The sequence below is a fragment of the Tamandua tetradactyla genome, chromosome 3 (genome assembly GCF_023851605.1).
Source record: "Tamandua tetradactyla isolate mTamTet1 chromosome 3, mTamTet1.pri, whole genome shotgun sequence".
Classification (NCBI taxonomy): domain Eukaryota; kingdom Metazoa; phylum Chordata; class Mammalia; order Pilosa; family Myrmecophagidae; genus Tamandua; species Tamandua tetradactyla.
In genome coordinates this window covers 171730098-171744389 of record NC_135329.1, presented here as the reverse complement: position 1 = coordinate 171744389, position 14292 = coordinate 171730098, and the positions used below count along the sequence as shown (strand labels likewise).

General features: G+C 34.9%; 1 protein-coding gene across 1 annotated transcript in view; it reads right to left on the bottom strand.

The window, feature by feature from the left end:
• Positions 1-14292, bottom strand: part of COQ10B (coenzyme Q10B) — a 37901-nt gene that overhangs the window by 3349 nt on the left and 20260 nt on the right. The window lies entirely within an intron of this gene.

Below are 14292 nucleotides of genomic sequence, written 5' to 3'. Positions count from 1 at the left end.
TCTTTACTCCTCATTCCTTGAGGCATATATAGCTCCAGTTTGCTCAGTCTGACCTCAACTCTTGTCCCTACCCCACCCATTTCTTTCTGATCTCTTTAGTGCACATGTATATTTTATATTTTACACACGTGAGTGTGTGTGTGCACTGAAACAGAATACTTAGCCTTACTATATACAGTGCATTTTGGCATTTCCCATTCTATATCGCTTTTTTTAAATGCTGATTGAGACCCACTAAAAGGGTTACCACTTACAGTGTGAAAAACTGTGATCAGAAGCATATTCACTAGTCCACTATTAGCACTGCTTATAGACTTGAGTCAAGTTCAGCTTCTTTACCTACTACTCTAAGATACTGTCTGGACTTTATTGTACTAGTAGAATAACTGACATCAAGAGTACATATCACCTGCCTTCAACAGCAGGCAAATTTTTAAATTCTTGTTTCAAAGTCTACACTACCCTCCTCAATTAAGTCCTAAGCTTTCAGTACTTTTGGAATATCCTGAGGCCAATAAATAAGCCCTGCTAACCCCATCTCTTTGATGATATATTAACCTCAAGAGTTTAGAAGGTCACCCACCTAAGACTAGAATTACAGCATGTGTAAACTAGCAAAAGAAGTTGTATAGGTAAACCATGTTTCCCAGAGTAAAGGAGACATATTTCATCCCCAGATACAGCTTTCCTAAATACAGAACTTAGAATAATTTCTCTGACTAAATTCTGGATCTCTCCACAGGAAAGTCAAATGGTGTCAAAGAACTGAATATCTTTTTTGCAGTTTTGTTCCTAACTTTAACTTCATTTCTAACCCTTTTGAACCAATTATCAGATGGCAATATGGTAGTATCAGTATTGTAAACGAGGTCAGCTGCATCCAAGCTAAAAGCAATTATAAAGAAATGCTCCCTTTAGACATGCTTATGTAAGGAATTTTAGTTTTTTAAATGAAAACCAATAAATTTAAAAAAAATTTATTTACACATGATAAAATAGCAATCATTAAGACATCAATTCCTGCCTGCCATGCGGGGGACTGGGGTTCAAATCCTAGCCCATGCATTTTCCAAACAAACAAACAAAAAACCCAAAATAAAAAACTTCAGCAAATGGGTAAAATTTCAGCAATAGGGATATACTCACATGGAAAAAGAATGAAATGTGACCCCCACCACACAGCATACAAAAAAACAAAAACAAACAAACAAAAAATAACTATCTCAATATCTGAATTTAGTCACATAAAGTCACTGTAGAAAGATAAAAATTTTCCTTCAAAGAATTCAGCTTTATATATGGTTCAGTAATGGCCATCTAATTTGTAAAAGCATCAAGAGTAAATGATAAAGTCTTCTTTCAGTATCCAACTTTAATATATTCTGTCTCATTTTTACAATCACATAATAAGCTTACAGAAAAGTTAACATGAAAGGAGAAATAGCTATTAGAATAACACCTTCCTCTGGCTATTTTTATACAAAATGTGGCATTACTGCATATATACCTATTATCTAGCCCAGGAAACCCACAGAATTTTACTGGTATGTTTTGAACATACCAGGAACAATAATGCCAAAGACCTTGTGCCTAACAGCAGAAAATACTAAACACAGAAGCTATCTTATACAAAATATTCACATTGTTAACTGTTGCTTCTATTGAATCCACTGAAAACTTTCAAGGACCATGGGCCATTAGATACTAGAATTAATGGCAGCTAAGTCACAGGCACATTTTTTGGCAGCTAATATTTCATAGAAAAGGTCATATGGCTTCTGCTGCTTCTTTGGTTATTGTGATTTTTATTGTATTTTATATCTGTATAATAAGTATTAAAATCTAGAATCTAAGAGAAAAGATTTTCATGTTAACTGTAAAAGCATTTGTATCTTTATATTTTCCTAAAATAAAAAACTTGAAAACGTTTATCAATATAGGTTATTATTATAGCAAAGTTGAAGTTTTTAATAACTTTCTACTTGATATTTTGAGAATGCACACAGTTTTGATAACTAATCAAATGGTGATTAAGTTAGGGTTTAATATTTAGATTTCAAGGAACTCGGTTATCTGTATCTCTAGCTTTTTTCCACTGCACCTTAATTTTAACTTCATTTATGAATCTTACCGTACAAACGTAGGCTTTACAATGATTATATTTTATTGAATGTGCCTATGGATAAGCTAACCAACATATCCATTTTTGGTGGCTAAGATTTTCATATATTAATTGTAAAAATACTTGTATCTTTATATTCACCTGATATGCAAAACTTGAAATTGTTCAGTAACATAGTCATTACTATAGCAAGGCTGATATTTGTAATAACCTTCTACTTGATGTTTTGAGAACCTTCACAGTTCTGAAAACTAATCAAATGGTATTTAAATTACTGTTTAATATTTAGAATTTAAGAAATTCTGGTATTTGTATTTACAGACATTGGATAAGATGCTAGACCCAAGATTTGGTTTTATAGTAATAATTTTGAAGGCTAATGGACTAAACTCACTAATTAAAAGACACAGCTTGACTAACTATGATATCCATTTTAGGTGGCTAAGAATTCCATATGTTAACTGTAAAAATATTTCTATCTTCATATTTTTCTGAAATCAGAAAAATATTTTGTAACATAGGTCATTATTATAGCAATGCAGATACTCTTAAGCACTTTCTACTTGATATTTTGAGAACATTCAGTTTTGACAGCTGATCAAATGGTATCTAAGTTAGTGTTTAATACTTAGAATTTAAGAACGTCACTATCTGAATATGCAGATTTTTTTCCTTATTGCGTTAATTTTAAATTGGTTTCTGAAATTTACTGTGCAAACAAAGGCTTTACAATGATTATATGGATACTGTATTTAAATATGCCTATGGTTAAGCTAACTAAAATATCCATTGTTGGTGGTTCTAAGTGTATTGTTTGTTTTCTTAAAAAAAAAAGGACACAGCGTGACAGAACAGATTAAATAATATGATCTATCTATATGCTACTCACAAGAGATTTATCTTAGACTCAGGGATACAAATAGATTGAAAGTAAAAAGATAAACAGATGTTCTATTGTAAGCTGTGACCAAAAGAAAGCCAAATAGCTATAGTAAAATCAGATAAAATAATTTTTAAATGTTATGATATCATGAGATAAGATATTCATATGTTAATTATAAAAACATTTGGATCTTTATATTTTCTTGGAGTCAAAAATTTGAAAATGTTCAAATTTTCAAATAGGTCATTACAGCAAAGTTGTTTCTAATAACCTTCTACATAATATTTGAGAATATATATATTTTTGATAGCTAATCAAATGGTATTTAAGTTAATGTTATTAATATTTAGAATTTAAGAAATGCTGATATCCGCATCTGTAGATTTTTTCCTGGTTTGCCTTCATTTTAAATTGGTTTATATAACTTACTGTACAAACACAGGCTTTACAATGATATTGTATTTACACTGCCAAAAAATAAAGTGTATAAAGTAAAAAAAAAAAAAAAAATTTAGAACCCGAACTGGTAAACTAAAAGCTGAGCATATACAGTTTTGTGTTATTCTTGAATATATCTTTAAACAATACAATCAGCAAATTAAGATAGTTTACTATAATGGAAAAAAATAATTTGGAATCAGAGACATGTAGTGTGATTTTTGCAAGGTTCTTAATCTTTTAAGCTCATAAAATTGAGATGGCAATGCTCATCTAACACTGGCTATTAATAAAAATTAATTTTTTTATAATACAGTTTTCTTCTTCCTGAGAAGGGGAAAATACTCTTGAGATTGTTATGGATGTTTCTGCATCTGCAATAACCCAAGAATATAGGCAGTGAAGCCTTCATAAGCAAGGGGACCTCATGACTCCATTATTGTAGTATGGGTCTGGGGATACCAACTTAAAAAAAGCAAAGTCCCTTTCCTCAAGGTGTTCAATCTTGTCAATAATGTTTGTAAATAACTTGCTCAATGAACAAATAGATTAAATAAAGACAGAAAGGGAGAAATTAATAAATCATTTACAAGAGAAATCACAAAGGTAAGAATAATTACTATATGATAGGAAAGGGAAAAATGAAACCAGACAGTTGGAATTTAAGGAATTAATAGTCAAGGAGTTGAGTACATCACAGAGAGAAGAACAATATGCAAAGGCATAGAACTATAAAACAATTACTGTTCACTGCATTCAGGGACCTTTAAGATGGATGGTATTGGGTGGGTGACGGTGGATCAGCAGGCAGAGTTCTTGCCTGCCATCCCAGAGACCTGGGTTCATGTCCTGGTGCCTGCCCATGCGAAAAAAAAAAAAAAAGATGGATGGTATTGCCTGAATATTCAGTATCGTATGGGGGAAAGGGAATGGGGCAGGGTGATGAACGGATGGGCTCATGTGTAATGCTAAAGAGCTTGACTTGATTTCTATGTGTTCAGAAGCCAGGGAGGGGATGAAAGCCATAGAAGAAAAATGAGATTTGTTAAGAGTAGTTTTAGATAGAAGCTGAATAGTATACCAAGATTAAAGTTATAAGGGCTTAAATGATAAGAGAACGAAGCTAGGGAACAGAAAATAAGAATTTAAGATTATAGAAATGTTAACAGGTATCAGACAAAAGGAGATGGAGCCTTGGCTCTGAAAGTAGCTTTATTACCTTGGGCAAATTATTTAATGCTAATTCTAAGCCTTAGTTTGCTCAAACATAAGATGGAGAATCTAAAATATTTGACCCTCAGGGAATTCTTGTGAAGATTAAATGGTAACTCAAGTAAGTACTAATAAAGGTTCGGTAAATATTACATATGATATGAGAGGCCGTACAGTGTAGTACTTAAAAAGTCTAAAACTATGGGCAATCCAGAGAAAACATTCTTTATAATGGCAGAATCCCAGAGTGAGGTATAGCCTTTTAAGTAGAGTTCAGGTTCTGAGATCGAGACTAGGACAGACTGCAAGGTTACAGTTTAATATTGAACAGTATACTCCATCTGGAAGTGTGAGATAGTTTACTATAATGGAAAAAAAATAATTTGGAATCAGACACATGTACTGTGATTTTTGCAAGGTTCTTAATCTTTTTAAGCTCATAAAATTGAGATAGCAATGCTCATCTAACACTGGCAATTAATAAAAATTAATTTTTTTATAATAAACTTTTCTCCTTCCTGAGAAGGGGAAAACACTCTTGAGATTATTATGGATGTTTCTGCATCTGCAATAACCCAAGAATATAGGCAGTGAAGCCTTCATAATCAAGGGGATCTGAAAAGGTCTGGGCCCTTTGGTTTGGTATACCCCCTTAAATGCCTGACAAAGAGCCGACTACAGCATTCAGCTACAGCCAACAGAAATTATACCATCTTTCAAGCCTGTGGGCTCAAAAACACAACTCAGCTTTACGTCTTCGCCATCATGCACTAGGAATTCAAAAGAAATGATATTAACTCTACAGAATTTTGCCTTTTTGTGTATTTGAGACTGTAGACCATTTCTACATATGTACGCTCCTTTAGTAAGGTAAAATAATCGATATAAGGCATGTAGCCATACCTGGCATTTCGTTATCTGGTACATGGCAGAGAGAACTCAACTATTAATAGTCTCCACATTTGTATTTATTTTTTCTACCTTATTTCATCGTAGCACCACTTTTCCTTCCTTAATTTTTTTTAAATTTATTAAACGACATCGAATGTCTTTTTCTTAACTTTCCTCCAATAGCAAAGCATTTTTTATTTTTCTTTTAAAAAAGTGCAAAGATTAAAACATTTGACATTTCTGTACTCCAAGACTGATTTTCTCTGGAGGTCAGGAGTCAATAGAAAGAAAAAAGAAAAGAAGAAAAGGTTTCTAATTTCCATTTTCTAATCAAACATTACTTGGAAAGAAAAATGCTAACACTGTATAAAGTAACACAATTAGGAGATAAATTGTTCTTTTTTTCCCCCTCCTCCTATTAGTTTAGGAAATCTTTTTAAACTGTTAATTTAACATAGATAATATGTTATGCATTTGAAACAGGTAGTTATAAATTTTAAAAGACTGAAATTATTCAAAGCACTTTCTCTGATCATATCAGAATGAAGCTGGAAATCAATAACCACCAAAGAACAAGAACTTTCACAAATATACGGAGATTAAATAATGCATTCTTACACAATCAGTAGGTCAAAGAAGAAATTGCTTGAGAAATAGGTAAATATCAGGAGACAAATGAAAATGAGAACACAACATATGAACATTTATAGGATGCAGCAAAGGAAGTGCTGAGAGGGAAATTTATTGCCCTAAATTCCTTTATTAAAAAAGAAGAGGAAAAATCAGGACTTAAAGGCTTACCTGGAAGAACTAGAAAAAGAACAGTAAACTAACCCTAAAGCAAATACAAGAGAAATAACATGAATTAAAGCAGAAATAAATGAATTGTAGAACAAGAAACAACAGAAAGAATCACTAAAACTAAAAGTTGATTCTCTAAGAAAAATCAGTAAAATTGATGGACCCCTAGCTAGGCTGGCAAAGAAAAAAAGAGAAAGGAAGCAAATAAAATCAGAAACGAGGGGGGTTGTTACCATGGACCCTGAAGAAATAATAAAAAAAAAAAAAATTATAAGAGGATACTATGAACTACACACCAACACACTAGATAATTTAAATGAAACAGACAAATTTCTAGAAACACATAAACAAGCTACCCTGACTCAAGAAGAAATAGAAGATGTCAAAAACCAAGCACAGGAGAACTGAAGGGTGAGAGCCAAGATGGCAGTTTAGCGAGGTGTGGGATTTAGTTTGTCCTCCAGAGCAGTTAGTAAATAGCCAGGAACAGTACAGAACAACTGCTAGGGCCACGTCAGTGACTGGACACACAGCGTACTCCAATCTGATCCAGACAGACTGGCTATGAGCCCTCCCAAAACTGTGAGCTACCCAAGTTGTGGTGGCCACAGGCTGCTTCCCAGAGGGTAAAGGAAAGGGACTTTACTAGCAGCAGGGGCTGAGTGCAACAAAACTCCAAATGTGGAATTAATTAACAAGTTCTGATTACTAAAAATAGGCCGCCAGCTCAGCTGAACCTCAAGTAAAAGCGGAGTTGCTGGTATTGCCCAGGTGCTGGGGGGTGGGGGTGGGGGTGGTGGCAGGACTGACAGAAAAAGAAAAAAGAAAAAAAAAACAGAGGGTTTTTTTTTTGTTTCCGTTGTTTATTTCGTCAATAAGGAAAGGAGGGGGCACCTAGGACCTGGAGGTAACAGAGCAATGTACCAACTAAGCTCTTGATTGGCACACCAGAGGAACGGGGTCCTGTTCTGAAAAGAATTTTTTTCTCTTTTGAGGCTGTGTTCCTAGGGATTGATTACTCTTTGGATACAGCTGCAAGGCTTCTCGGGCTCCACTGCCCCAGGCATAGGCAGAATTGAGCTTGTTTGAGAGCTTGTCTGGAGCCTGTCCCTTCCCCAGGAGAGGGGTGGGGCCCAGCTCAGGTGGAATCCTTCCCTCACGGAATTCAGACCCCAGGGTCTGGAAAAGTGAAGTGATTAAAGCCAGCCTACAACCTCTCCTCTGTCTCCACCACACCCCCAGCAGGGAGAGTCTGCTGAAGTTAAAGGTACCGCATCATCTTATACCGGTGGGACCTGCAGGCAGAAAAGTGCCACATACTGGGCAGGACAGGAAACATGCAAAGTCCAGAGACTTCATAGGAAAACCTTTAAATCTTCTGGGTCTCACCCTCAGGGAAAGTTGATACAGGTCACTATTTCTTGTTGAGAGGAGACCAGTTCGGTCTGGGAAAATCTGACTGGGCTCTATAATACCTAAGTAGACCCTCCCAAGAGGTGGGGGAAAGGCACCATACAGGCAGGGCAAGAAACAAAAACCACGAACTGAAAAATTCCGATCTATTAAACAAAACCTAACCTATAGGACAAGAAAAAGCTGAACTGAATGTCAAAGAACAGATAGAGAACAAAGTCATCCAGCAAAAAAATCCTAGGGAAAAAAAAATGAAAACAATCTCCAGAATGAACTAATTAAGGTAATTAAATGCCTAGATGCCAGCAAAAAAACAAACAAAACGAATCATACTAGGAAAATTGAAGATATGGCCCAGTCAAAGGAACAAACCAACAATTCAAATGAGATACAGGGGTTGAAACAATTCAGAATGTTTGAACAGACATGGAAAACCTCAACAAAAATCAAATCAATGAACTGAGGGAGGATATAGAGAAGGCAAGGAATGAACAAAAAGAAGAAACTGAAAGTCTGAAAAAACAAAAATCACAGAACTTATGGGAATGAATGCCACAATAGAAGAGATGAAATAAACAAAGGAAACCTACAATGTCAGATTTCAAGAGGCAGAAGATAGGATTAGTGAACTGGAGGACAAGACATCTGAAATCTGACAAGCAAAAGAAAATATAGGGAAAAAATGGAAAAATACGAACAGGGACTCAGGGACTCAGGGAATTGAATGACAACATGAAGCAGATGAATATATGTGTTGTGGATGTCCCAGAAGGGGAAAGGAGGAGAAAAACTAATGGAGGAAATTATCACTGAAAACTTCCTAACTCTTATGAAAGACTTAAAATTACAGATCCAAGAAGTACAGCATACCCCAAACAGAATAGATCCAAACAGACGTACTCCAAGACACTTACTAATCAGAATGTCAGAGGTCAAAGAGAAAGAGAGAATCTTGAAAGCAGCAAGAGAAAAGCAATCCATCACATACAAGGGAAGCCCAATAAGACTATGTGTAGATTTCTCAGCAGAAACCATGGAGACGAGAAGACAGTGGGATGATATATTTAAATTACTGAAAGAGAAAAAATGCCAACCAAGAATTCTATATCCAGCAAAACTGCCCTTCAAAAATGAGGGAGAAATCAAAACATTTTCAGACAAAAAATCACTGAAGGAATTTGTGACCAAGAGACTGGCTCTGCAAGAAATACTAAAGGGAGTACTAGAGACAGATAGGAAAAGATAGGAGAGAGAGGTGTGGAGAAGAGTATAGAAATGAAGACTATCAGTAAAGGTAAAAGGAGGAAAAATGAGATATGACATAAAAATCCAAAAGGCAAAATTGTAGAAGAAAATAAGGCCTGTACAGTAATAACACTAAATGTTAATGGATTAAACTCCTCAATCAAAAGACATAGGCTGGCAGAATGGATTGAAAAACAGGACCCATCTATATGCTATCTATAGGAAATGCATCTTAGACCCAAGGATAACATAGGTTGAAAGTGAAAGGTTGGGAAAAGATATTCCATGAAAAAACAATCAGAAAAGAGCAGGAGTAGCTAGCTGTACTAACAGCCAACAAATTAGACTTCAAATGTAAAACAGTTAAAAGAGACAAAGAAGGACACTATCTACTAATAAAACAAGAAGACATAACAATCATAAATATGCATCAAGCAAGAATGCTCCAAAATACATGAGGCAAACACTGAAAAGAGAAATAGACACATCTACCATAATAGTTGTAGACTTCAATTCCCAACTCGCATCAATGGACAGAACATCCAGACAGAGGATCAATAAAGAAACAATTTGAATAATACAATAAATGAGTTAGACTTAACAGACATATACAGAACATTACACCCCACAACAGCAGGGTACACTTTTTTCTCAAGTGCTCATGGATCACTCTCAAAGATAGACCATATGCTGCATCACAAAGCAAGTCTCAATAAATGTAAAAAGACTGAAATCATACAAAACACTTTCTCAGATCATAAAGGAATGAAGTTGGAAATCAATAATACGCAGAGAGCCAGAAAATTCACAAATATATGGAGGCTCAACAACACACTCTTAAACAACCAGTGGTACAAGGGAGAAATTATGAGAAGTCAGTTAATATCTTGAGGCAAATGAAAATGAAAACAAAACATATCAAAATTTATGGGATGCAGCAAAGGCAGTGCTTAGAGGGAAATTTATTGCCCTAAATGCCTATATCAGAAAAGAAGAAAGAGCAAAAATCGAGGAATTAACAGTCCACTTGGAAGAACTAGAGAAAGAACAGCAAATTAATCCCAAAGCAAATAAAAGGAAAGAAATAATGAAGATTAGAGCAGAAATAAATGAAACTGAGAACATGAAAACAATTGAGAAAATCAACAAAACCAGAAGTTGGTTCTACGAGAAAATCATTAAGATTGATGGACCCTTAGTGAGGTTGACAAAAAGAAGAGAGAGGATGCAAATAAATAAAATCAGAAATAGAAGAGGAGACATAACCACTGACCCTACAGAAATAAAGAAAGTAATGAGAGGATACTATGAACAACTTTATGCTAATAAACTCAACAATGTAGATGAAATGGACAACTTCCTAGAAAGTCAGGAACAACCAACTTTGACTCGAGAAGAAATAGACGACCTCAACAAACCAATCACAAGGAAAGAAACTGAATCAGTCATTAAGAAGCTCCCCAAAAAGAAAAGTCCAGGACCAGATGGCTTCACATGTGAATTCTACCAAACATTCAAGAAAGAATTAGCACCAATCCTGCTCAAACTCTTCAAAAAAATTGAAGAGCAGGGAAAGCTACCTAACTCATTCTACAAAGCCAACATCACCCTCATACCAAAGCCAGACAAAGATATTACAAGAAAAGAAAACTACAGGCCAATCTCTCTTATGAATATAGACGCAAAATCTAATGTTTAGGTCTTTAATCCATTTTGAGTTAATTTTTGTATAGGGTGTGAGATATGGATCGTCTTACATTCTTTTGCATGTGGATATCCAGTTCTCTAGGCACCATTTATTGAAAAGACTGTTCTGTCCCAGGTGAATTGGCTTGTCTGCTTTATCAAAGATCAATTGTCCATAGATGAGAGGGTCTATATCTGAATACTCTATTCGATTCCATTGGTCAAGTATATCTATCTTTATGCCAGTACCATGCTGTTTTGACCACTGTAGCCTCACAATACACCTTAAAGTCAGGTAGCATGACGCCTCCAACTTCATTTTTCTTTCTCAGGATATTTTTAGCTATTTGGGGCACCCTGCCCCTCCAGATAAATTTGGTTATTGGTTTTTCTGCTTCGCAAAAGTAAGTTTTGGGGATTTTAATTGGTATTGCATTGAATCTGTAAATCAATTTAGGTAGAATTGACATCTTAACTATATTAAGTCTTCCAATCCATGAACACGTATGCCCTTCCAACATCATACAAGAAGTTCTTGCTAGAGCAGTCAAGCAGGAAAAAGAAATAAAAGGCATCCAAATGAGAAAGGAAGAAGTAAAACTTTCATTATTTGCAGATGACATGATATTACACATGGACAATCCGAGAAATCTTTGACAAAGCTTCTTGAACTAACAAACAAATTCAGCAAAGTTGGTAGGATAAAAGATTAATATGCAAAAATCAGTAATTTTCTATACAGAGGAATGACCTGAGAAGACAAGGAAAAAATTCCATTCCATTCAAAATAGCAACTAAAAGAATCAGTGTCTAAAAATAAACTTACCTAGGGATGTAAAGGATCTCTACACAGAAAACTACATAACATTGCTAAAAGGAACCAAAGAAGATTTAAACAGATGGAAAGACATTCCCTTTTTATGGATAGGAAGGTTAAATGTAGTTAAGATGTCAATTCTACCAAATTGATCCACAGATTCAATGCAATACCAATCAAAATTCCAACAACCTACTTTGAAGGCTTGGGAAAGTTATCAAATTCATTTGGAAGGGAAAGAGAACTTGAATAGCTAAAATTATCCATTGAAAAGAAGAATGAAGTGGGAGGATTAACACTTCCTGATTTTAAAGCTTATCAGAAAGCTACAATGGTCAAAACAGCACGGTACGGGCACAAAGATAAAAGTATTGACCAATGGAATCAAATCAAGAATGTGGAGATAGACCACCAAATCTATGGTCAATTGATCTTCAACAAGGTCCCCAAATCCATTAAGCTGGGACAGAATAGTCTTTTCAATAAATGTACAGGGCAGAACTGGATAACAACAGTCAAAATAATGAATGAGGATACTCACCTTACATAAATTAACTCAAAGTGGATTAAAGACCTAAATATAAGAGTCAGTGCCATAAAATTCCTAGAAGAAAATATAAGGAAATTTCTTTAAGACCTAGTCGTAGGAGGCAGCTTTGTAAACTTTACACTCAAAGTACAAGCAATGAAAGAAGAAATAAATAAATGGGAACTCCTCAAACTCAAATGCTTCTGTGCCCTCAAAAGTCTTTGTCAAAACAGTGAAAAGGAAATGATGAATATGCAACTAAGTGATTATACTGTGATTACTGATTATATATGTAGAACAGAATGATCACATGTTAATGTTTTAGTTCATTTGTTGTTAAATTTTTTTTAATTAATAAATAATTAAAAATAATAATAAAAAAAACAGTGAAAAGGCAGTCAACTCACTGGGAGAAAATATTTGGAAATCATGTAGCATATAAAGGTTTGATATCCTGATTACATAAAGAAATCATACAACTCCACAACAAAAGAACAATCCAATCATAAAATGGGATAAAGATATGAACAGATTTTTTTCCAAAGAGCAAATACAGATTACTAAAAAATACATGAAGAGATGTTCATTTTCATCAGCTATAAGGGAAATGCAGATGAAGCCTATAATGAGATACCACCTCACATCTTGTTCTACATAAACTACAAATGTTGGAGAGGATGTGGAAAAAGTGGAACACTTATGCACTGCTGATGGGAATGGTACAGCTGCTATGGAAGACAGTTTGGCAGTTCCTTAGAAAACTAAATATCAAGTTGCCCTATGACCTGGCAATACCACTACTTAGTATATACTCAGAAGAGTTGAAAGCAGTGACACAAACAGACATCTTCCCACTGATGTTCACAGCAGCACTATTCACAATCACTAGAAGATGGAAACAATCCAAGTGCCTATCAATAGATGAGTGAATAAATAAAATGTGGTATATATATATATACACAATGGAATACTATGCAGCAGTAAGATGAAATGAGATCCTGAAGCATATGACAACATGGATGAACCTTGAGGATATAAATAATGTTAAGTGAAATAAGCCAGGCAGAAAAGGATAGATATTGTATGATTTCACTATTATGACCCTAGTAAAGGTAAACTCAGAGGTTGATAATATTGAATACAGGGGACCCAGAGATACACAGAAGCTAGAGATAGGTGAATGGTTACCTAGTAAGGTTGAACTTAAATGGAGGGAATGGACAAAAGTGAAGGCAGTTCATTAGTGAGTCTGTAAGTAATATTGTCATATTGAAGGTGAACATGATTGAAAGGGGTTGGTTAGAGCCATGTATCCTACTGATTAACACAACAAATATAAGTGAATTGTTGCATGAACTACTTCAAAGATATGAATCTTGTACAAAGAGTAAATAACAGAGGGACATAGGGGGAAAACTCTATTGCTGGCTATGGTCTATATTTAACAAGAAGATATCAACAGTACCACAGCAATACCTGAGGTAAAAAACTGGGGCAGTAGCGGGAGGACAAGAATTAAGGGGAGGTCTGGATTTTCTATTTGGTGAGGGTGTGTTTATTGGTTATTTTTCTCTTTGAGGCAATGAAAACTGCCTAAAATTGAGCGTTTTGATGATTATACAACTAAGTGAGAATAATGTGAGACATGGATTGTTGACTGTGGACATTATCCTTGATGCCCAATGGAAGGAGGTGACTGAAGGATACACTGACTGAGAACTAGAATGGGGCACTGTGGTGTATGCACATGATAGAATATTGCGCTGCTACAGAAAGGAATGAAATTGTAAGGCATGTGATGAGGTGAATGAACCTTGGGGACATTAAGTGATACAAAATAATCCAGAAGCAAAACAACAAATATTGTATGGTTTCTTTTAGAAAATACTTATATAAAGTTGGGACCTACATTGTAAACTCTTATAGCAGTCAATTTAGTCTGGAGGTGTAAATGTTATTTCTAGATTTTGAGATGCTATGCTATATATGTATAACCTCGTATCTTCCTGGAACTCTAGCTACCTGTGTGACACCTAAGATTCAGTAGTTGGAGTTCTTGCAGCTCTGAAAGTCAGCACTGCTATATAAAACCAAAAGGAACCAAAAAAAAAAAAAAGAGAGATGAGGCTTCAATTACAGATAAGAATGAAGCCAATCAGGTTGGGACTAAGGTAAATCAGAATACAGGGGTAAGGAGGACACAGTTTGTATTTTAGAACTTCACTTACCCAATGAGATCAAGGGAAGAGAGGTAT